Source organism: Poeciliopsis prolifica, unplaced genomic scaffold, assembly GCF_027474105.1.
Source record: "Poeciliopsis prolifica strain line A6 unplaced genomic scaffold, Auburn_PproV2 SCAFFOLD077, whole genome shotgun sequence".
NCBI lineage: Eukaryota > Metazoa > Chordata > Actinopteri > Cyprinodontiformes > Poeciliidae > Poeciliopsis > Poeciliopsis prolifica.
Window position 1 is genome coordinate 705,718 of NW_026562452.1, and position 24,809 is coordinate 730,526.

General features: G+C 34.7%; 1 protein-coding gene across 2 annotated transcripts in view; it reads right to left on the minus strand.

Moving 5' to 3' along the window:
- The window catches only part of elfn1a (extracellular leucine-rich repeat and fibronectin type III domain containing 1a), a 78,122-nt gene that overhangs the window by 52,563 nt on the left and 750 nt on the right, over positions 1–24,809 (minus strand). The window lies entirely within an intron of this gene.

The window sequence follows — 24,809 nt, forward strand, 5'->3', positions numbered from 1 at the left end:
GTCTGCTTGAACAAGGTATTTACTCAATGTTTGTGTTGTACTGTGAATATAAAAATGATTGCTGAATCCTATTTAATATTTGACAAATATGCATTGAGGAAACTGCAATTGACTGGAATTGAGTGATTTTCAACTTCATCAAACCCGATGAGTGACCAGTGAGATTAAAAAATGTTTTTTTTCTTTCAGTGAATGCATCATACCTAACTAACAGGTGGGACAAAAATAGTTAGACTAAATGAGGCAGATAAATTCAAATCAGTTTTTTTGCTTTCTCTCGGTCAGTTTGCTTTTAATATAAATAACCAATGAATGTTCACAGGGGGAAAGTGTTGAGATTTTTACTTTTTCTTTTGTTAAATCTAATTCTTTAAAGAGCATCAGAATCAAAAAGATCTGGTATTGGTAAGTCAAAGCTCCAAGGTGATTGGAAATTGGACACAGATCTCTGATCAGAGGATTTCTTCCCACATTGCATGTAGTCTTACATGTAGTTTTTTTTGTTTTGTTTGAATGATGCAATCTTTTTCGTCTTCTGTCAAACCAATAAAGATGCCTTATAGGGGTTATATAAAGAACATATCTATTGTCTACTCAATGCATTCATATACCAACTACAAAAGAGAAGAAGCAACACTGTCACAATGAGACACGTCGAAAATAGTTGCTCCTAAAAGCATGAACGCACAGCCGTCTCTAAAGACACCCGGTCTCAATGCATGTAACTGGTTACATCAAACATTATCTCTTTGAGTGCTGGTCAGGCCTCTTCTCTCTGCTGTGGGAATCTGTGGAGGCAGGATGGATAAACAAAGAGAGACAGAGAGCCTGTGGAGTTGAGCTGAGCCTGGGCAGCCTGGAGGCAGCAGCAGAAAGGAGACTCGAAGTCTAAACTGCATCCTAAACAACACCTGGGAAGCTCATGCACCCACAGAGCACGTCCTGCCTCTGGCTCCATGAGGAAAGGCTTCTTTACCTCTCCCATGGGACTTGTCAACCGACAGTCTTTGTGGATGTACTTAAGGTTCTTGGCTTTCTTTCAGCATTTGGACAGCGTTTGTGAACATGCTGTATGTAATGAAATCTCAAGCTGTTCAAGATCAGAAGCAAACAATGTTGAGTTTTAGCTCTAGTTTCCTGTAGATTTCCTCTCTAATCCTTCACTCAAACAAGTTGCAGGCATATTTTCCTCAAAATTTCATGCTGCTGGAGGGTATGGAAGTAATACTGAGAAATGTATTTTTGCTACTTTAACCCCACACTGGAAATGCATATTTTTCCTCATCAAAACTATAGAAAATATTAATTTATTCATGTTTACCTAATGTTTCCATCATACATTTGTCATATATATGTAAACAAATTCTTATTGTGCTTTTGTGTCTAACTGCAATGAGCAATACAGCTCAATGCATACTCTGCAAGACCAGAGGAATTTGTTAATTTACCCGAGGCTACTACAAGAACTCCCAAACCAGGACTGCATGAACAAATTGATTTCATTTTCTTTCTTTAGTTTTGGTCTTGTATGCTAATCTGCTTTAAAAATGTATAAAGCAAAAAAACAACAACAACAAAAAAAAACTGAATGCTTTTCACAACAATTTTAATTTATTTTAATATATAAAAATGTTAATTGAGTATTTTATTTCAACATTAACATGATTTTTTGTGTTTACTGCATGCCATTTAAAGTTTAAGAGTTTTGACAATCACTTTTACAGCAGTTGCTTTAGCTTTAGCAGGATTCATCAAAAGTATGCAAGGCTGAGGTAACATCTGAAGTGAAGAGAATCTGCATGGCTGTCTCTAAAAAGACAGAAATTAAAGATAAATGTCAGCTATACTAGGTGTACTGGTGATTTTTCTTCCAATATAAGCTTGCTGATTTTATATTCTTAAAGACTCAGGCAATCATTGTTAATGGTGATGTAAATCAGTATCACATAAATAATCCAAATCTCTTTAATCAGCCATTTTATTCAGGCATGAGTCCCAGTAAAATTTCCCATTCCCATTTCAGAAACTTGTGGATTATATAAGGGCTATCTGGCGATCTGTCCATTAAGGGAAAGTGCAAAACAGCCATTGGTTGGCCAAGTTTATTTAATAAGATAATTAAATGTATCTCCTTTTATAACCAACAGCAGCTCACACTCCAAGTAGTTTAATTTTTGATTCACTAGGAGTTGATCAGTATTTAACTTCCACAAAGATTAAATTGTCTTAGTGTTTTTTTTCTACTTGAAGGCTTTTTAGTTTTTTTTTCTTGTAGCAATTGAATCAAGCATTGACCCTTTTGAAACACATTTATTGTTTTTTTTTTTTGTCTATTTTACTCAATTCTACTAAAGTTCAAATGCAGGGGACAAAATCAAAGCACAAAAAATTATCAGAAGGTTTAGAGGCCAGCAAACATAAAAAATAACTATGTTCTGAATTTTCCCTAACAAAATGAGATGAACAGCGATTTTTATGTGCCTATATTTGATGTGCAACTTGATGTGTTGCAGAAATCAATTTACGGAAGATAATTGTTCATTTCCAAGGGGAAAGCAGGAGGCAATGAGAGGCAATGAAAGATGGAGTCTACATCACTGTACACAAATGGCACTAATGGGTACAATGATCATCTCCATATGAATCCAATTACAGAGCTGCTCTTCTCACACCTCACACATCTTCATAAGGGCACACTTAGTCAGTCAAAGAAAGCTAACAAGAAAAACAATAGATATTACACCTTGCTAATAAACTCATATTTTGTCAGAAACAGTCTGACAGTGAAATGTGAGCAGCTGACAGCTGTTCAGGAAAGCTCAACCAGGGAGTTTATAGTCATAGTGAAGTCGATGGGATTACCAGAGGGGATTAGGAGCTCTAAGTACGATAACAATATGGCTTGACGAGGACGCAATTACATGCCATGTTTGAGACAAGCTGATAAAGGCGGGGAATGAGAAGTTTTTACCTGATTCACTGTTACACTTGAAAATTGGTTTCTGCTGGAAAATGAACATGCAATAGTTACTCAAAATATGTTAAACTTCTTAAAAGTCTTCAGTAAAGCAATATAAATTCCACTATATATAATGTGTATTTGCTGTGTGGACACAGGAACAATTATGTTAACATGAACAAATAGATAAAAAATGTGAGATTACAATTCAAATGGAAAGTAGAACAAATTTTTCCAAACATTCCATATTGCGCTACGTCATAGTTCAGTGAAATGGCTTTCATTAAACTCCAACCACCTTTGTTTTGTGATTCTTTCAAAAGCCTTTCCTCAAAATTCAATTTTATGAAACCCACATTATGAAGTCCTATCTGGTCTCTTCTGGTGCTGCAAAGTCCAATCAGAGGAAGTAAAAATGAAATCCCTCTTGAGAATGCTAAAGATGCAATTTCCCCATGTCTTCTTAACCCAACATATTGAAAAGCCAGCACACCATTGAGAATGTAATCAGCCCTATGCTGAAATTATATCAGATCTCAGACTACCATTCACAAATATCTCATCAACTCAACATTAGACCTGAAGCCTCACAAATTGTGGGAAGCTTTCTTTCAAGGATCAACTTCTTTTCCTTGATGAAACCTTTCCATATGGTTTAGGAACACTACAAAGTCATATATCATTTTTCAGGGGTGTTAGGGGGAATAATCAAACTCTAAGAGCTGACTAACTACCTCTCCACGGCAGAGAAACAATACTTTACTGCAGTGTCAAACTGATACACAGCCTGGAGCTCCCTCATTGGTAATGAATAGGAAATGAACTTGAAAGACTCATAAATTGTTTGTTTGAACCACAGATTAAAGAGCCTTACATTATTCAGATGTTACAAAATTGATCAAAGTGGTGCCAGAGTATAAAAAAAAAATCTAAAAAAAAAAAAAAAAAAGTCTCTGGGCTGCTTCTGTTTCTTATTTCGTCTTTAGATCATTTAATGGATCCGGCATTGTGTTTGTGGAAATAAGAGTTAGTTTAAATTTAAATAGTAGTTTAAACTTATGGTAGTTTAGTAGGTTTCAAGGTCACTTTTACATTGTTTTTTACTTGTGCACTGGTAGTTCAATATGTATTTATAAAAAAGGAGATTATCAGCCCACATAGTGTTTTTTTTTTTTTTTTTTTTTCAAAATAAGAGACAGCAAGTTAGAAGTATTGCCATTTATGTTGTACATGGAGCTTCAAATGCAAAAGGGAGAAACAGAAGCAAGGGCCAAAACAATTGGATTTGGCAAATGCAATTTTTTGCAATCGTGTAAGTTGCTATAAAAGGGATTTATATTTCAAATATGATTTAAAAGAAATGTGTATTATGCTGCTGGGTTGCATTTAGCATCAGAAAGAGTCTTACTTTGGTGTGAGAATCCAAACCAGCTATGTCGTTGGATTTGGCACAACTGGAAATTTTGGACTATGCTGTTTTATCCCATAACCTTCAGGGTTGTCTAAGAAATTCAACATAACAGTTTTACTGCTTCTAATTTATGAAGTGAAGAGGCCTTGCTTGTGCTTCAGGAGAATTTGGCCACATTTGCAGACGGAGTGCCTTTTGCCTTTGGAATCAGAGGATGACTATTCTAATGTCTGTCAAAAAATGATATTAAAGGTGGATTTACATGAACATTTTGACTCTAAGAGTTATAGACTTAGACTCTGATCAGTTTATGAAAATGTTTGTTTTACTTTACACACTGTTTTCAACATTTGGATGGATGTTTTATGTTTGTTTGTTTGTTGTTTGTGCTTCCGTTTCTATCCAAAAAGCACAAAAAGCAAGCATAATTTCCCAGGTTTTAGGTTTTTCGATCTGTCTATTAAAGTTGACATGGAGTCTCAGTGTTGCAACACTTATGTGCTTGAGGTTTTGTTTTTATTTACCGTACTCATTTATTTTATTTTTTTTTTTTGACATACTCAAGAAATCCATGGCAGCCTGCCTTGTCTCATTTAGTACAGAGCCAGGTTTCAGGAGCATTATTCTCTGATGTGTATCTCGATTGCCAGGTAGAAACACATCCAAAGAGTGTAATATATTTTTCACTAACAAAGTTTGCATAATAGTGTCTGTAAAACAGATTTAATGTGATTTAAACCATTGAAAGTATACAGGTTATTTAATAGCTCCATGTATCGCCACATAAAATTTTGATTTAAAAATAAAATAGCTTAAATTTTAAATAATTTTTCTGATCTTAAACAGCTCTCCAGTATATTTTTATGACTTACAAGCTGTAAATTTCAACTTTAGGGCACGAATGAAATCCATCATAATATACATTTTATCACCCCTGAACATTCCCTCCTTAACCCCATCCATTCATCTAATCAAATAGCAGATTAACATCTCAAATGAGCACTTCTGCTAGCTGTTCTGCAGTGGATTCACTCCAAGGACACTGACAACTTTCGGTTCTTGTTTAACCTTGTAAGAACGTGTACAATATCTATCTAAAGAAAAAGAGGAAAGGATCAACAAAGAGGAAGCCAACTGAAGTATTTTGGAAAGCTTAGTAGGATGTAAAAACACCCTGGGGACAATCACTACAATGTACAAGGTGTAAACTGGCAACCTTGAACTACATCGAAAGGAAAAAAAAAAAAAATTAGATGCTTCAGATCTAAGCTGAAATGGCAGATAATATTGTGCACCCCTGCTATCAGTGATATGGCCCATTTAAATTCTTATATATCCAATTTTAAAAAGCAGAATGCATTATTTCTGCATGGATAAGAGCAGAAGAAGAAAATTCTCTTTGAAATTTGCTGTCAACAAAGTGTGGGGAGAGAGATGAGGTTGAATAGGAGCAGACAGATAGCTTAGCAAGAGGGGTTATAGATGAGAGGAGAAAAACAATGGCCTGAAAACAAAAGGTGAGAGGAGGAGACAAGGAACATGGGCGATGAGAAATGAAACAGATGAGGACAGTGAGTGCTGCCAGCTTGGCACAACTGCATGTGTGTGCATTGCTGGAGGATAATATGGCCACAGTGGTGGAACACACATCTCACATCACACTCAACAGGTGGGTCAAGAAGGGGCAACTCAAACAGGCAGGCAGAAGCTTATCTTAATTCTGAGGGAGAGAAAATCCAAGATCCCATCCACACAGTCTCTCTGTAATCGATGCTGACAGGTAATTCAGAGGAGTGCATGGGAGAGCTCACAGCTTGCCGGAGAGGCAGGGCGTTCATGTGGCCTTGGTTTCTACAATCCATGCGATCAAAGCACCCAGCGGTCCTTACATGTGTTCAAATAAATATCTTTTTTTAAATTATTTTTTAAAAAGTGTTTAGTTTTTTTTTTTTTCAAAATGAAAAGATCTTGAAAAAAGTAAGTTTTTCCCTCATGTTCTTTTGTCTTACATAAAAATGTCTAATTACTCATAGTTAGTAAAAGCCATTGGGTTTTTTAGTTCTTTAATAGTCAAACAATTATTATTTTTTTTTTTTTATAATTTAAGATAGTGATATTAGAACTTGGCTTTCTCCATTGTATCATACATTATTTCTTTTTACAGCTTTTCAGATCAGCAATAAAAAAAAAAAATCTGAGACAGTAACGAAACGATAGGTGCTTTAAAAGATCTTGAATGTGCTTCCTTCTCTGCAAAGTGATGATCTTTTGAAAAAAAAAAAAGATGTAGCCAAACACACTGCAAAATATAGTTTGTGTATTAAAAAAAGTTTAAAAAGCGTTTGTGGTCCATCAATCTGTCCATTAATACAACATACATGAATACAATTAATGTTACTTCTCCATCACTGTTTTCAGTGTGTTTACATTTCATCAGATGAGCCCTTTAAATGGAGGATGTCCGAGATGAGATTATTAAAAGCTTTTGGTTATAATGACCCGGTCTAGCCTGGAGCCCATTAATACACAGTGATGCTGATAAAAAATAACCTGCGGATTTTTTTTTTTAGATTTGCAAGATCATTATGTGCAACACACAGCAGGACTAAATGATGCACCATCAACACAACAGAGTTAAGGAGGTTTTATAAACCACAACAACAAAACTCTTAGTGGCAACAACTGCATGAGTTACTTAAATCGAATGCCATGGTAAGAATCTGACAAAAAAATTTAAAAAAATTAAAATGAAATACAATAATAATAATAATAATAATAATAATAATAATAAACTAAATTAAAGTAAATTCTGCCCTAATCTTTACAGGGGTGTTTTAATTTAAATAGAGTATTTTTTTGTTTTGTTTTTTTTAGTATGAACAGACTGACTAATGACCTGACAAACATCTAAATCTGACCTCAGTTTTGACTTGAACTAAGATGATCCAAAACCTTCATCTTGTGTTTTTGGAACCAAAATGGCTGTGTTTTGCTTTATTGTCCTCGTTAACCTGAATGCGTCTGAATCGACGCATTCAGTTTTATGACTGTCACAAAGAAACAAAGTAGCTTCTCACCATCACACTACGACTACAATGTTGAACTGTGTGTGATTGTTATAATCTCCTGGTTTGGATCTAATTAGGTCTGGGTGTGGCTGGTGAAATGAAATTCAGCCATCCGAACAATGCGATTATTTATACTTCCAGGTTCGGTGTTGGATTTAGACATCCTAAAAACACACAGATCCTTCCAGGTTCCACTGAAGTCATTTATTTTTTTGTATGTAATCAGACATGGGACTTCTTTTTAAACATTCTTGTTTGATGTACCGGTAGATAACTAAAGTATTTAAATTATTGTGAGAAAACTAAATACTATAGAAGCCACTGAATTCAAGACAAATGTGTTTTATCTATGTGTAGTGTCAGAGAATTGACAGTGCTCTAAACAGAAACTACCCCCAGCGTATTATCTCACTCCCTTTTCCATCTTCAGGCCTCTCGCAGTACGCTCTTCAACTGTCTGAGTCAATAAAAACAATATACAGGGGAAAGCACTCCACCTGCTTGGCCATTTAAAACCACCATTGGTGTTTTGGGAAAAGTCAAAGACAGTGAGATGTAGATGCAAAGGCCACTTCCAGAGAAACAAATACAAAAAATAAAAAAAGAATGTGTATGTAGGCAAGTGTTGGAAGCATTCATGGCTGAGTATCCAGAGCACATTAAAAAGAAAAGAGAAGATCTGTCTAGCTGCTCCCTTAAAAGCTACCGCTGGCATCCATCCAGTTTTGCAAGAAGACACTTGTGTAATTATACACGAACCTGTTTCCCCATTCTGTGCTGCAAAAACTAACATGATTGTGGTGAAAACAGAATATCTGAACAACATGTATCTTCAAGGTTTCTTGAATTGATTAGCAGTCTAAACCAGACAGTGAAAAATGCCAATAAACATAAAAAAATAAATTAAGTTAATTCTTTTTTTTACTCAACACTAGTCTGTAACTTTAGTTTACTTAGTCCCAGGAGGCTTCTAAGCTCAGCAACAACAAAAATCAATGCTTTGTATTTTCTGAAGGATGTAATTTATTTTTGCTGCAAAACTAAGAGAGCTGTACTGTTGCCTACAGTCTGCCATCACCGAATACTTCAGTGTCAGCCGTACTTGTAAACTGAGTGCAAATTCATGAGGAGCAGCAGTTGAACATTTTGAAGGTCCAGCTTGACAGAATAATTACTGGATACAAGATGACTGCCACACACACTGCAGTGATATGCAAAGTAAATCAATAACAGTAATAATAATTTTAAAAAAATCATATAAATCTATGTAATGTCTAAATCGTCAATCTTTACTCCCACATTTATTAAAATATATACAATTTATTATGGTACTTGAATTCATTATTTAAGATTCAATGATATTTTGCATTAATATGGCATTTCAGAATAATGACATGAGGGGGAGAAAACATGATATGACAACTGACAAAGCCCCCCAGCCAAAATCCTACTGAGGACATTGTGGGTTACATAGGATGTGTGTTGTGACACAGGGTCAGCATTAAGCCCCATGTGGACATGGGTTGCACATGTTCTGATGCATTCAATGCAAATGAATCCAGGTAGTGCAGCTTAGGGTACAACAGGCAGGTAGTCTGATGCACAAAAAATATATGAAAGGATGAATGAGTGGACAAATCTGGAGTCAAAATGAAGATATTAATAAAACCTTTCCAAAGATGATCAATATTCCTCTTTAAATAGATTGATGTTTGATAAGACATACAATTAACTAAATATACATTATATTAGTGTTAAGGGTTTGCTTTAAATGAACTGCAGGGATCACACAAGGCCCTTTTGAATATTGCTGCTCACATTAGAATGAAAAGATTAAGGGTCAAAATATTCCTTTGGCTGCACAACTGCATTAATGCACGAGTACAAAGTTTCTTTCTTTTGCATTTTGCAAAATTGCATTGCCTTAAACGTAATCAATTTTCAACAAAATAAAATGAAAGCACCAGATCAGAGCTGAGAAGCTCCAAATGACTTTACAAGAAGTTAATTTCCACAGTAAGCTTAATTTTGAATCAATAAAAGAGAAAGTTCAAATTTGCCCACTTTATAGGGAGGTCCCTTCAATTTTTTGCAACCACTGACTCATTTGAAACTCTGGCAGCTGTCCGAGCTGCATGGACGACAGCCAAGATAGCTCAAGGGACCTGACTGCTGTCTATTGGCTCATGGTGACTGATGCATTCAGATGCAAAAATCTATAAAAGCTTTCATGTCCAAGTGGCCTTCCTATGTTTCATTTATTTCTGTTTTCTACAGCTTAGTAGATGAATTCTGCATATTTTATACAAAAGTTGCAAAGTAATCACTTTGAAATCTGTTCCTAAAAACACATTTGTAGCACAGTGTACCTTTTTTTCTCTGATGCACTTTCTTGTTGTTGTTGCTTTTTAATCTATGTATTCAGGCAACAACTTTGGGAAAGTTGTTAAATCTGGATTCTTGGCTAAGACACGAAAAACATCAATAGTGACAGTGTTCATTTCCATTTTCTAATTACTAGTCCCTCACGGGAAGTGAGTATCTGAGCAAAACATTATTTTGCTTACATTATTCCATGTCTCACACCAGAGCATGGTGCTCTTCTTAATCAGATCTAACAGAGCCATTAGAAACCCTTAAACACTGGGAATAATCAAAAGTGAAAGATCGAACATTTTAATTAAAGGTACTGTGACACTGAAATACAGACTCAGGCACATGCATTTTGGTCTGTAAATCAGATTAGACAGAAATAGAAGCATTTACTCCATCTTGAAGTGCTAATATCAAGGTACAGAGCCCAACACTTCCTGCTGTGTGCACTTTTCCTTCTGGACATGTCCTCTTTGTCTGATGTGGATTGTACGCTGCTCAAAATGGATTATACTTTTTAATCAGGCTCGTATCTTTAAACACTATCAAGAAAAAGTTAATTGAAATTTCAGCCTCTTATGTTCTGATTGAGGTTCCTTTCACTATTCATGCTGTACTAAAAGGGTTATCTCCCACATACATTCTCCCAATTCAGATACAAATTATGTTTTTTATTATGCTTCTTATATAATGGATGGATTGCTCTGATCATATTTCCTTATAATTATCTGTTTTAACTGTTTAGTGAAGCTAAAGCGACTGAGTTATTAAGATAAATTGCAATAAAGCAAGTTTTCTATCATGTTAAGCCTGACATTGTGGTGACATAACAGATGTACAACTTTGAGAAGCCCCTGAAGGAGGGACTGGAGGCAGGGCACAGAAGAACTGACAGAGGGTGTGTGCCTGAGGCAGACTGAAGCAAGAGCAGATACCCCCGCAGGGCTAATAGGCTCTCATGTCCCCAAGGGAAGCCCTGTCCTCAAATAAAACATACAGTATATATATTGTTATATATATAGCTGTAACAACTGCTCAGACATTCTTCTACTCTACCACCCGATCTTCTGGAAGCGTCCTTAGAATTAGAGTCACAGTTTTAAGGGTAAAGAAATTCATATTTTAGATTTCTAAATGGAAACTATAATTGCATTGTATATGTAAGAGTGAAAAGGTGGTTGTTTGTATTTGTGGGTATTTTGTAAAGATTTTACAGTAAAATAGTAAAACAACAGTTTGACCCAGTCTGTCGGATATCCTCGCTTTATCCCAAATCATGCACAAAGATCGCTTGTGTTTCTTAAGGAAATTCATCAGACTTTATTCCTTATTCTCGACATCTAAATGATTTTAGGTTTTCATACTCAAGTCTATGAAGATTTCATCATTTTATGCGTTTTTGGCAACAAGTTGTCAATGTGAGGACCTGTGTTTTGCCGAAGGCGGCTCTAAATTCAGGCAGGTCATGGAGAGCGTCCAGATTTTTATTTTTGTTTCTATTGTTTTTCCAACATTTCATTCCATAAATTTCAACTGCTTTAAACTGAGGCTGTCTTCATCCTCAATTTTTACAGGTTTTTGCTCAGACCTTAGTTTTTAAGAGGGTTCTTCTGTTTTACTCAGAGTGTAATTTAAATTACTCAATTTTAAAAATAAGAAATTCCAACGCTTAGTAAAACTTAAATACTAGATTTCACAGACATTTATAGTGGTTTTCTTTCAGGTTCAAACAAAATAATGTTACATGTTTAAATAATTAACTTAAAATAAATCAGTATGGAAAAAAACAACAAAAAAAAAACGATTATTTTAGAAGAGAGACAGGAGCTGAGATCAATGAATTTATAAAAGCCTTTTTAAGAACCAAGTGTTGTGGGGATACTTTTGCTTTATTAGTTTTTTCATCATTTTATGTTCTCTTGTTCCCTATGCTGTCATTTTCAAGACTATTTTCCATGACTCCAATCCTTCCATCTGTCTCTTCAAATCTGACCAGCGTGTGGCCAGCAGCATAGTGGTCCAAAGGGGATTGAGCATATTATTTTCTTTACACAGCTTTTGTTTAATGTTTTTCTAAAACATTTTCTTTGTCAAAACTATAAAACAATATATAATCTTTGTCTGGTTGAAAACTGTATTTCAGTGCTAGAAGTAAAGAGGGAGAGATGATGTTCAGTTCAAAAGCTGTAAATTACTGAAATTGATGCGGATCAAAAGAATAGTGGGCATACTCTATGATGACTCAAGATTAATTATGCTCCACTACACTGAGCCTCTCTGTTAGAACGGGCATTAGATGTCATCCATATTCATACAAAGCACTGTATTTCAGCACATAAAGTCTGGCATCATTTTTGCTTTTATAATAAAAACTGGTTCCGATGTTTCATAACACTGATAAAAGATCAGCAAAGTTACCTAAGACTCGTCCTCTCTCTGACTGCCCTTGTCTCTCCGAGCCAAGCTTTGTTCACTGTAGAGCTTTCTCCCGATCACAACATTATTAAATATTTTCATATAAACTTCTGTACTTTCTTATGAAGATTTTATCAATTGCCCTTGATAGAACAGGGAACTTTCTATTTGCCAGGCATATTGGTGCCCAGAAAAGTAATCTAAAGCCACTTTTCTCTTCCCTGCTGTCCTTGCTCACCGAACAAAGAAACTCAAACACACTAAAAACTAAGGCTAGACTTTCAAGGCCTCTCAACTTAAAGATTAAAAATACATAATTTAGGTTTAATTTACACCAGTGGAGCAGATCTACAGTTCATCCAGGTCAATAACTGTGGTAATAGATTGGTTGTAACAGTGCAGGTATTCCATACAGCATCTTAACAGAAAATGTCACTCATGGATACATGTAGTCAAAGCAATAACAAATCTTAGGGGGAGTTGGTACCTCCCATACTGATACATCACAATTTTCAAATTCCTAGTGAAAGTGTAACACAAAACGCTAAACAACTAAAACAAAGTGAGATTACTGCAACTACAAAAAAAAAAAAAACAACAACAACAACAAAAAACATTTTTTAAAAAGTCTGAAACAGTGTATTTCTTTGGTGCAAATACCAGAAATGATAAAAAGGCTTTTTAACAGCAATACAGAAGTTCATTTGTGCAAATCACATTGGTAACTTGAGCATCTTTGACAACATTATTGTAGGCAACATTATCATGCCCATAATAGTTTTACAACCTCATAAGCTGACACTAAAACATTAACATTATTAAAGGTTATAGAAAAGTGTGATGTGAAATTGTAAAACCTGTGTAAAAAGCAGTGGTGTTAAACTCAAGGTCTCAGTGGCTAGCATTTCGATTCAAATGTTTAATGACATTCTCAAGTTTTGCACTGACCAAGAAGGACAAATTTATTTGAAAGACATCAGCCTTTGGGGACTAGACAAACAAAGTAAGAACTACATGTTGGCTTTTTTGGTATAAACCTGTTGTAATTATTTTTTGTTGCACTTCAAAACCTTTTTAAACACTTTTCCACTCCACTGTATGTGCTCTTTGATGATCTCTTTGTGTAGTGTGTTGGATGAAAATGAACTCAAATTGCAGTCTTAAAACATTCTCTGGAAATCACTTTGCTGAAATTGCTATTCAAGAGACACTATCATTATTTAGCAGATGCAAATTACTGACCAAAAGCTGCCTGATAATAATAATTTCGGTGAAGCAGGACAGGCTTTGATTTTTGACCAAATCTCTTGAATTTTATTGCTTGTAACTGAATTTTAGATAAGGAAAAAGTCTGCAGAAGAAATTTTAGAAATAGACAGGTTTACATGAGTGTTAAAAAAGGGTTCAGCAGAGGAACTACCTTAACACCTGATATATTTTACTTCTTAAATAAGATATAGTGAAAAAATAAAACTGCCTGTGTAATCTGCAGACAGGTGTAAGGCTTTTGAATAAAGCTGTGTTCTGTGAGGAGCAGATAATTTTGTATTTAATTCATTATTTACCTTAATGCACATTGCACCTAGTCAAAATAGCATTACAAAATAAATAAAAAAAATCACTTTTATATGAAATTCTATCATGGTTCATAGGTATAAAGAAAATTATTATTCGGTCAATGTCTATAAAGATGAGAAATAAAATTCCCCAAGCAAAATGTGTTTGCTTATTATAGCATTTAACTTCTTCAAAGGCTAACTACTGCCAATCACATCTCTAGACTTGTATTTGCACCTCAGTGACAGGAAACTATAATACCTTTTGAAATTGCAGGTTCCATTTGTTTGTATGTTTTTTCCTATCTTTTCTTAAAAAGAAATTATATATAAAATTATATATATTTCAAACAACCCTTCTGGGAGTTGAACTGAATTCAAAATCAAACTAAATGCAACCTGTAAGACATGCTAGTAAACCAATATTTTAGGTCCTGGGCAGGCTAACACCACTCTAAAGTATAGCAGACCAAGGAGTACACTGGTAACTGCAGTCTTCTGCAAATCTAGATTTTCTAAAGATTAAATCTTTATAAACAGCAAATGTAATTAATCAATGAAAAGGGGTTTATTTTATAATGACTGAATGGGTATGATTGAAAACCCACATACGACCTGAGCTACATTAGCAGGGCTAATTCATAACTCTCATTGTCCCTGAAATTTAGTTTGTTGAGGGTAGAATGTTACTCTATTGACTATTGAATAAACTTTATTTATTCTTTTTCTCAATTTTGTGTGAACTAAATCTCAAAGGACTGTGTCGGCTGTTTTCATTGTACATGACTTTACACAAACTCCAAGGTGCCTCAATAAAGTGAGAAAGCATAATTGGCATGTAGACTTTCCACATCATCTCCATTTTTAGTTAAGGAATAACACCTTATAGGCCTGACAATATGGCACCCCAGATCCCTCCCATCTCTCTGTTCTGGTCTCCCAGTGGGTAATCAGCAGCCTGAGATGATTCGGCCTGCAAGGCAGTGCTGTTTAATGAGCGATGGAGGGCATGAGTGAAGAAACAACAGGTGGGGTGTCAGATTGATGCACTGCAGCTGGGGATGGGCCATTTTTCTTGCCAGCTGTCGGTCTTGAAGATAATAATAATCAAAAAGGGATGTTAGCAGAAGTGCTCGTGCTGTCAAGACTATGGAGAATGAGTCGGGGGTCACAAGATGTTCACATCTCACTGCTGTTCATTCATCCGACACCGACACAACCGTTATCAAGGTAAATAGTCATGTTTCTACAAGCTGTACAAAATCTGGCAAGAAAAGGATTTTCAGATATTCTGAATCACAAACTTTGATATATACCAAAACATTTATCAGAGCAAAACAGATGTTATGGTATACCAAATAGGGAATTTATTTTCAGTATTGTTCAGACAATTTCAACAACTTTACAGCAGAATGTGAATTATTTTTACTTTGTGAGCTGTAAAAATAAATGCTTTTCTACAGTGTAATATGTCTTATAAAAGTTGGTATGCAAAACTAACATTTGAAGGCTTTACTGGGGTGACTGTGTAGAAATACATCTGAATAATTTGCTTCATCATTACTGCTAAAGCCTCAAGATTGTGTCAATGAACACTAAGTCAAGTATTCAGCAGTTCTGTCCAAAAATGAGTGCTATAGTACACCATGGCCTGCAAATGGTGTGAATACTAGCACATTTTTTATAAGTAGTTGCTAGTATGTTTGGTCCAAGTTTGGAAGCAGTTTCTATGGTAACAGTGTTCCATGTTCACTGCTTGCTGATAATTTGCAGATTTAATCACTATTTCTTTTTTGAAATGACCATTAACTCTTAATGCTTATTTCACAGGCTTACATTATTTTTGTAATTAGTTGTACAAGTTATGACTCAAAACCAAATTTGTCCTTCATTTGCACAAATGCATGAGAGGTGTTGTGGCATTTTGCACATTCAGAAGTTTTTGAAACATATTTTCCTCACAGTAATACCCTAAATTACTAATTTCTAAACTGAATATTAGGAGAACCAAGGTGAAATTAAGGCTTAAAAGCTTGATACAGTTGTTAGGATTATTGATGAGTGAGTCACACTGTTTTGTACAAAATGCACTTCTGACCTGATTTTTAATGCTGTTGTTTTAATATTTGGTGCAGATTGACTATGTGAGTTCTCCATATAAGTCTAAAAGTCGCTGATCCCCATTTTAAAAGCTCAGTTAAGGCACAGATCTTATGGGTTTAATCATGTTGGTTCAACAATATCACAAGTGCTAAATGAAAGTTTAAATCTTTTTAGCTGTAATCAAGATGAATGCAGAAAAATAAACTAAAGAAGAAAAACATGTGGTTGGATTGTTATGGGATAAACCACATGCAAGACAGCCAAGAGACTTAACTTTCAAGAAATAAGAATAGTCACTTTTACACATTATTTTTAATTAAAATATGGATTTAAGTGCCAAGCTTTTATAAGTTTAAATTAAGTAGAAATATCAACTTAAAAAGTCATCCATTTAAGTTATATGACTTAAGAAATGGTAACAACTGAATAAATTTACTTAGGCAAATTAGTTGAATTTGTTTTTTTTGTTTTTTTTAATCCTGATACTCTTTAGAGTAATCCGGTTTCTTGTGTTAGATAAATGTTTTTTTAGGAGTCCCCAACAGCTGTTGAGCTCTCAGAAGCATTTCAACAAGGCATTTCAACAAGGCGTTTCAACAAGAAGCGATTGACTTGCCCAGGCCATTCATCAGAAATTTCTACAATGCGCTGGGCTGCTGTGCGGAGGAAGATTAAGCTATGACCTTCACACAGCATCAAAGTGGAGATGAATCCTGGGCTGGTTCATCTGATTGCAACTCGCTTTCTTAGTTTTCACTTTGGATGATTGTGCACTTAAAAAATGTTTGCTCAGCTGTTAAAGGGCAATTAGGTGTGCAAAAATTAAAATAAACAGCCTTATAAATAATATTGTGACAGCTAAGAAGAAGAAAAACACCAGAAGATTCAGTTACTGACATTGTTTTGAAAATACATATATATATATATATATATATATATATATATATATATATATATATATATATATATATATATATATATATATATATAAAATCATCAGAAAATCTGATATGTTTTTTGCTTTTTGTTCTCTGATTCCAAAAGTGTGTATATATGTACTCCTTCTTGTACTGTTCTGTTTTCATTATTATGTATGTTTCCTTAATGAGCATAAATCTTTTGCAGCACTCAGCACAAAAGGGGTGTTTCATTATTGATTTTTTCTGTAAAAGAGCAGCTGGGAGTGAGCTGTCGCATTTTAGTTAAATTCAATTGGACTCCATCTATTAATGTAGCAACAATTTACAACAAACATTATCTCAAGGTACTTGACAGAACAAATGGTTCAATTAACTATTGAGCAATTATCAAAATCCTAAAAATGCACATATATATATATATATATATATATATATATATATATATATATATATATATATATATATATATATATATATATATATATATATATATATATATATATATATATATATATATATATATATATATATATATATATATGGAAAAGAAAAAAAGAGCTAATAGAACACTGGCTATGGCTTTGTTTCTTCAAGCCAGAAACAAAGCTAAACTCTAGGCCACGTGAAATATTTAAGAGATGAAAAATAGAGTACATATAGTAAGTCCTACTAGGTAAGTGAAAGTATGATAATATTCTTCATTTCGTCATCTTTAGAATGTGTTTTTTGAAGTTTTTTATTACAGATATGGTTTCTATCTATACATGTAACAAAGTCAAACATATTTACGAAAATGTCTACTACTGCTGCATTTCTGATATCCACCAAACTTCCTAAATCCTATGGCATTCATAATCCTTACAAATTTCAGAAGCAAGTTCATTTTGTAGTTCAGTCAAATTTGACAAATTTTACCTTTGTATTATTAAATATAATACAAAGGTATTGAGATATTTAACCACAAACTCAAGTTTATTGATATTCACGAGTATTTTAATTTACGCTAACACATTTGCCTCAAAACATAGCATGAATGAGGTAAAATGAGTTGCCTTGAAGTGTGAAATTAAAAACCTTCAAGACAGTTTTATTTGCATTAAAAACTCACTGACTGCAAAGAAATGGTGAAAAAATCCTTAAGAGGCTGAATAGCTGAAAGCAAAGAATACGATTCAACAGATCAGGAAGATATAAACTCTTGTGTGGAGGGTATGAATGAGAAAAGTTATGATTAAGGTTTTATGTTTATTGACGCCATGTAACTGGTTAATTTTCTCAAGCACAGCATTAGATCACCACGAAGCAAAGACTAGAATCTCCCAGCATTTATAGAAAGGAGAAGCCATGTATTGATTACCGTCGAGTAACTCATGGAACCCAGGATGTTCCTGTTAGATGAAAAGCAGTCTTTGTGGCACATGGAAGCTGCTTCATTCATCGAGCATCTGTCATCTTCAATGCCTGATGGTTTAAAATGTTTCTAATTGGTATGAAACTACAAACTGCTTAATCATGCTGCATTACCAATCAGCGATCTAATTATTATTTTATTTTTTTTACACTGTCACTGCTCTTAAGAGATGTCTGCAAAACAAACTGGAAAGTGTCTTTGGTGCAAACAAACTTTATTTTAGGACCAATTAGTTTTGTATTGTTCAGATTTTTACTGATAAAGAGTATGTTTTTCTGCATGGCCATTAAATAGCGCTTGATCATTAAATCTGAGTTGAAAATGTGGCGGAAAGCATGTTTATTGTTCTGAAGATGTCCTTAAACTCTAATCTATATTGGACTATCAAATACTATTTTCTCTCAATTTCTTTAGTTTCACCAAACCAATAGCACACACTTTGCACATTCATGCCTAGTGATGCACTTCACACCCAGACTGTTGAATTTAATTCATGGAAGCCTTTAGGGTTTTCTTCTAGGTTCAGTTTGATTGAGCAGGCGAAATGCGTTGCTTTTCAAGCTCAAGTGTGCTCAAAAAAAGCATCACGACTGCATAGAAAAAAGCCCCTCTGTCCTTGCAAGTATAGCTGATAAAAATTTATGCAGAGTATCCTATCTAAGATGTTCATCCTTTTCCATCATAAAGCTGCAGTAAAGACTGAGTGCCTCTGTAATCCATACCATTCACTCTGTTGTTTCTGAATAACCTGAATTTCTAACATGGTCCCTGTTTCAGACTAAGAAACCTTTTAAAGAGGTCACATTATGACTTTTGTAAAAGGAAAAAAAATAGATATGTAAGTAAACAGCAACGACAATTTGTAATGTCATTTATAACTATTCATATTCCGGTTCACAAGGTAGTGTGACAGGACTGAAGGTCAGTGTTTAAGAGACTTGCCAGTACTCAAAATTGCACTCGAAAGCTGACATGTTATGATCTAGAATATATGAGACCTGTAAAATAATTTTAGTTCAACAAATGTGGAAACAAATACATATTTAATTGTTTTAGAAATGTGAAACCATGGAACACTGTGGTATGATTTAGCTAAAAAAAAAAAAAAAAAGTATTTAGCCATAAATGAAACAAAGTTCACAGCTGGTGAAAAAAAGCTGAAATCCAACAAACCAAAGAATCTCATCAATCCAACTGTGAGAAAAGGAATGAGTAGCATGTTGTTGTGGGTGTTTTTGCTGCAGGAGGTTCTGGTGATCTTCACACAATAAATGGAACCATGAGGAAAGATGTTTTTTTTATTTTTTATATCTATTGAAAAAACATTTGTCAGGGATTAAAAACTTGGTTGGACAATGGACAATGATCATATGCAGTCCCCAAACAAGAGCAAGAAAAAACAGGAGAGTTAATGTTTTGATTTGGCCATCACAAAGTGCTGGTCTCAACTACACAGTGAGGACAGAGCTGAAAAGATGGGCATCAAACCTGATCCAGTTGCATCTTCTCTTTTTGGAGGAATGGACAATTCTTTATGCAAAAAATTGTGAAAAGCGAATCATTTTGTTAGTCCTAACTAACCTAAAGCAGCCATAAAAAATGTCCTATAACGCACATAAATATCTGTTTCAACTATGTGTTTGTTTTATGCCAAATACATGGAGCAAATAGCATGGACCATGGAGCCACAAAGCACTGCGTTTTTTATGTCCTTTCTGTTTCTGGTAAGATTTTTTTTATGCTCATTTTTTAGATTTCTCAGTTGTCTCATTCACTTTTATACTCACAGCGAGTATTAAAGTGAAACGCCATAAAACACAACTCTGTCTCCTATGTTTATTAACACATGCATAATCTGTAGCTAGGAAAATCATTCAATGATAGTGATTATCCCCCAACATTTGAAACAGTGTTCTCAAACTAGGTTTTGACAGGACTTCCACAGGCCAGCTGTTTTGGGCTGTTATCTAAAGGATATTCATCAAGCGATGCAGGTGCCTGAAGATACACTGCTAAGCAACCCAGCTCCTAATTATTCTGCAAAAACATGGCGAATAAGAGCCAGAGCAGCGTTCAATATGCCTCATTCTGCCATTTCATGATGCTTGTTTACTAAAGGGCTTTGTGCATCATAAGGAAACCAGCAGGTGGCTGAGGAAACTACACGTTTCTGGCATTCTGCGGTGGATTCATTTTTGTTCACTTCCAAATGAATGATGACTGATTCACACCCCAGAGTGAATCTGCACATTTCCAACATTTCCCCCCACATTTCATCGCTCTTACAGACTGCTGAGCATTTTTTTTTTCCCCTCAAGTGCACAATATATATTGTCTTAGGTCATTAGTTTTTAAAATATAAACCCTCTGCTACATTACTGTATTTCCTTTAAAAAGAAATAAGAAGAAGTTTGCAGGTAAAGAAATGGACATTTTAAGAGACAAGCTTTGAATTTGTTGCAATACTTCGGCCACTTTCAACAGCTCCGGCTAAATTTATATACATATACATTTGTGTACATATTTTCCCTAAATAGGCTTAAATCCCAGGTCTGAAATTACTCTTTGCAGATATTCAGAAGGTGGTGATTCAAGATGGAGTTTGTTAATGTTTTTCTAAGAGTTGAAGGAGATGTAATCTCAGGAACAGCACATCTTTGTTTTGCATTGTCTAATGGAAAATGTGCCTGAGGGTGGTTGCATTTGAGAGGTAGTTTTTTTTTTTTCCTTTTTTTTGTCTTTTCAGCCTTATCTGCTCATTACAGCCTTCGTTAAACATTGGAAATCCTCAGCAAATAGTTTCTCTACACAGAGCACTAAATTACTTTCCTTAACACTTCAGTTTAATACCAATCGTCCCAAAGCAGAACTCAGAGGGCGTTTCTGGTGGGCCTGTCCTTTACCACAAACATCTCTAAACAGATGGTCCAACAAGAATCACTGCACTAAAGCAGGTGAAAGACTATTCAAATTACAATTTTTCACATGATTGTTTTTCCCCTTATTATATGTTCAGATATTGTCTGTATTATTACTTAGATCAGAGGTCTCCAAAAGGTGGCCCAGGGACCATTTGTTGATCTTGTAGTGATTTTGTGAGGCCTTTAACTGCAGTTTAAGAGTGATGCTAATTTGATCTGTCTATAACAGGTGGTGAATGCAGATGGAGGCTTTTTTTAAAATCAGGGTGAAAATTACCGACACAATTTTCCTACAGTGGAATTAATAAGTACAAGACAAAGTACCCATCATTTTACAATCAAACTCTTATAATAAGAAAAATTTACGTCTATCCAAAGCTTTTACTGAAAAGCCGACTTTGCTGTAACCAAATCAGCCTTTATCCAATTTATTAAACTTGACTAAATATAGCTTGTGTTTTGAAAGAAAGTCATCCAAATCCTGCTCTTAAAACTGAAAATAAACTTGTTCAATCAAGCCGAGACAAATTTTGGAGTTTTGGATTTATGATGGATAACATCCCTTTCCTACAAAACAACAACAATAAAATCTGACTTCTTTATTTGCTTTTAGTTTTCTTATATATTATGTTACTGAGTACTTATGACTCAAAACTATTTTGGCCACAGGACAGAAAGCGTGGACATCCATGATTTGGATAGTAATTAGTTGAGAGGGCTCTTAACACAAGTGAAAAACCCGATAGAAAAGATAGAAATCTACAGTATGAAATTTGCCTACAAAGGATGTGGAAAATGAGCTTTTATAAAGCTGACATGTTATAATACGACTCCAAAAAACATTTAGTCGATGGGTCTTATCAAACTTATTCCTGTCTTTTTTGGACTGTGCTCACTCATACCTTATGTGTCCTCAAAATAGGAATCATCTCACTCATTACTGATACCAGTGAGATAAGATTGAAAGGAACAATAACTGAGTATTGCTTCCAGTGAAGTGTGTTACTCTATAATTTCTGCACATAAAAGGCTAACACTGTCAAAAACAATAAAAACTAACAATTCTTAGATTAGACTTTCAGAAATTGATGGATTGATTAGCAGCCGCTGTCAAAACACACAGCATGAATTGTGACACCATTTTAAAAGTCTGTATATGAAAATTATGTATTACTATAAAGAAACATTGTTAGTCATCCATTTCAGATGATTGGACACCACAGTACTGTATGGCAAATTGGTATATTCAGTTACCAAATATTTACTCCATAATCATGCTTAAAATATTTTGATATTATTTCAGATTTTGTCTGTTGTGTTCCTTTGTCATCATGATGCCAGATGATCACTAATGTTTTCTGATATACAACAGAGAATGGCTGTATTTATTAAGCGATTGAATTTGACACATTCCGACTATTGTTATTAGCTAGGTAGATTCTGAAGGAAAGTGTTTGAAATGTTTTATTTTTTATTATTATTTAAAGATATGGGGAGGTTAATTAAACTGCTGGCTACACTTTTAAGAATTTGATTTTTAAAACATTTAGAACATATTTTATCTTTCTTTTCATGATTATACATCAATGAGTTGGTCAAGCACATACAATCCTAAGATAATGCATTGAAGTTTGCGGTCGTAATACAGAAAAATGTTACAGGGGATCAATGCAAGCACTATATGCTGTTAGGCTTCAATGAAATGTTGCTTCTTTTATTCATTTTCTGCCAAATAAACAGTTTGTCCCTTTCATTCGCGTTCCTCCTGTGGCTAATTCCATGAGCCGTCCTTTCATCATAAACCAAGAAGCGTTGCCTCATTATTCCTTTTAACAAAACAGCTGAGAGTCACATGTGACACTTGCAACTGAGGTGGCAGAACTGCTCTTGTAAAATGGCACACAGTATTCACAGCACAATAAGTATTAATGGTTGTCAAGAACTGTGCCACTGAATTAGACCATGCTGTTGTACCATATGTTTCACAGCTTTGTCTCCAAACCCTGCTTGGTCCCTTTGATTACAGTTTTGCACGCTGTTAACCAAACAACCAGTGCTCCATTGATTTATTTAGCCCCTTCTAACCTTTATATAAAATAACTCTAGTTTGATAAATTGATTAACGGATTAAAAATGTTTATATCAGATCTTCATGGTGTAAGATCAGAACTGATAAGATAGAAGAACAAAATATGCATACCTAAATAAACCATTTTTGTATCGGCACAGCACTTTTAATGCATATGTTTAAGTTACCAAGCCAGATTTTATGCCGAAAACGGTCAACTTGAATTCAATCTGGATTCATCAATCCACGTGAAGATTTGTGGAAAACTGTAATGCACAATGCCATTTCCATTTAGAAAGGTTAGTCATATTTCTAAAACCACTGTCTCCACCCCAGGATATTGGTCTCCCTCAAATAGCAATTTATCGAACAGGGCAGCCTCGTTTTTTCTGCTTCTCATGGTCATGAGCCTCTGTAATTCTCTCTCAGTATCCTCAGCACGATCTCGTTCTCTCTCCTCCACAAAGAGTCGAGCCAAGGCAGCTTGCATACAAAACAGCTGACTCAATCATCCAGCTGTATAATCAAGATAAGGGAGACGGGGACAGGAAAAGGGAGATGTGGAAGGCAAATGCAGGAGACATCTTTAGCAGCAACAGCAAAACGGAGATGTTTTGGAACTGTCACAACTCCCATCATCAAAAGTTGGAAGATTCAATTGCCTGGTATATCCTAATACAGGTGTATCCTTTGCAAAAATAATAAAAAAATATATTGGAAGAAGATTAACACTGACAGCAGCTTAGGATGAGCTTAGGATCTTTAAAGGAAGTCTAGCTTTTTTAATACCACTAATAGATATTTAGAATTAGTCAAGGAAAAAATATATAAAGGAAGATTACATTTTTTAATTATTTTGTTTAACCTGACATTACAGTGAACCTGGCGTTATAGACCCCACTGATGTCCCTTTCAATTTCAATTCTTTATTTGTAGAAAAGACTGTCCAGCAGACTCAACAGCTATAAGATTAATTATGTCCTGACTTACAAAAAGAGAAAACACTCCATATAAAGACTTCCACTGCTAAAATTAAGCGATACGTCCAGGATACAACAATTAGTATGCTTTCTTCAAACAGATGGCACACATGCAGCAAAATCCTCAGCTAATCTGAATGAGACTGCACAACGCAACTCCGAGAACAGGGCACCAATGGTGCATAGCATTGCACCATTGGTGCAAATATTTTGATCACTTAAAGCTGCTCTATTAAACTTGCCTCAGTTTGTATTCCTTTACTTTTCTTGACGGTGTCAAAGTACGTGCAGATTTGTGATGCAGACTCTCATTTTGTATGTGTTGTTAGGAAATGTGAGGCCCCAGGAAAATTGCAGAATTTATGTCTTAAATAAATATCTAAGAAAAATAAAAGTTCGGAAAACAACTCCCATTTTCTGATATTTATTTATTTCTATGAATCTAATAAAGTTAGTGAAGTAAATCAAATTGAGCGATGTGGAGCTGGCCATGGTGCTGAAGAGGCTGAAATATGAGGTTTACAGCTTCCAAGTATACCCGGTATGCTTTGAATGGACTTGAAAAACTAATACACATCGTTTGTTCAAAGAAAATAACAATTTCGGGTGACAAAAAAAAAAAAA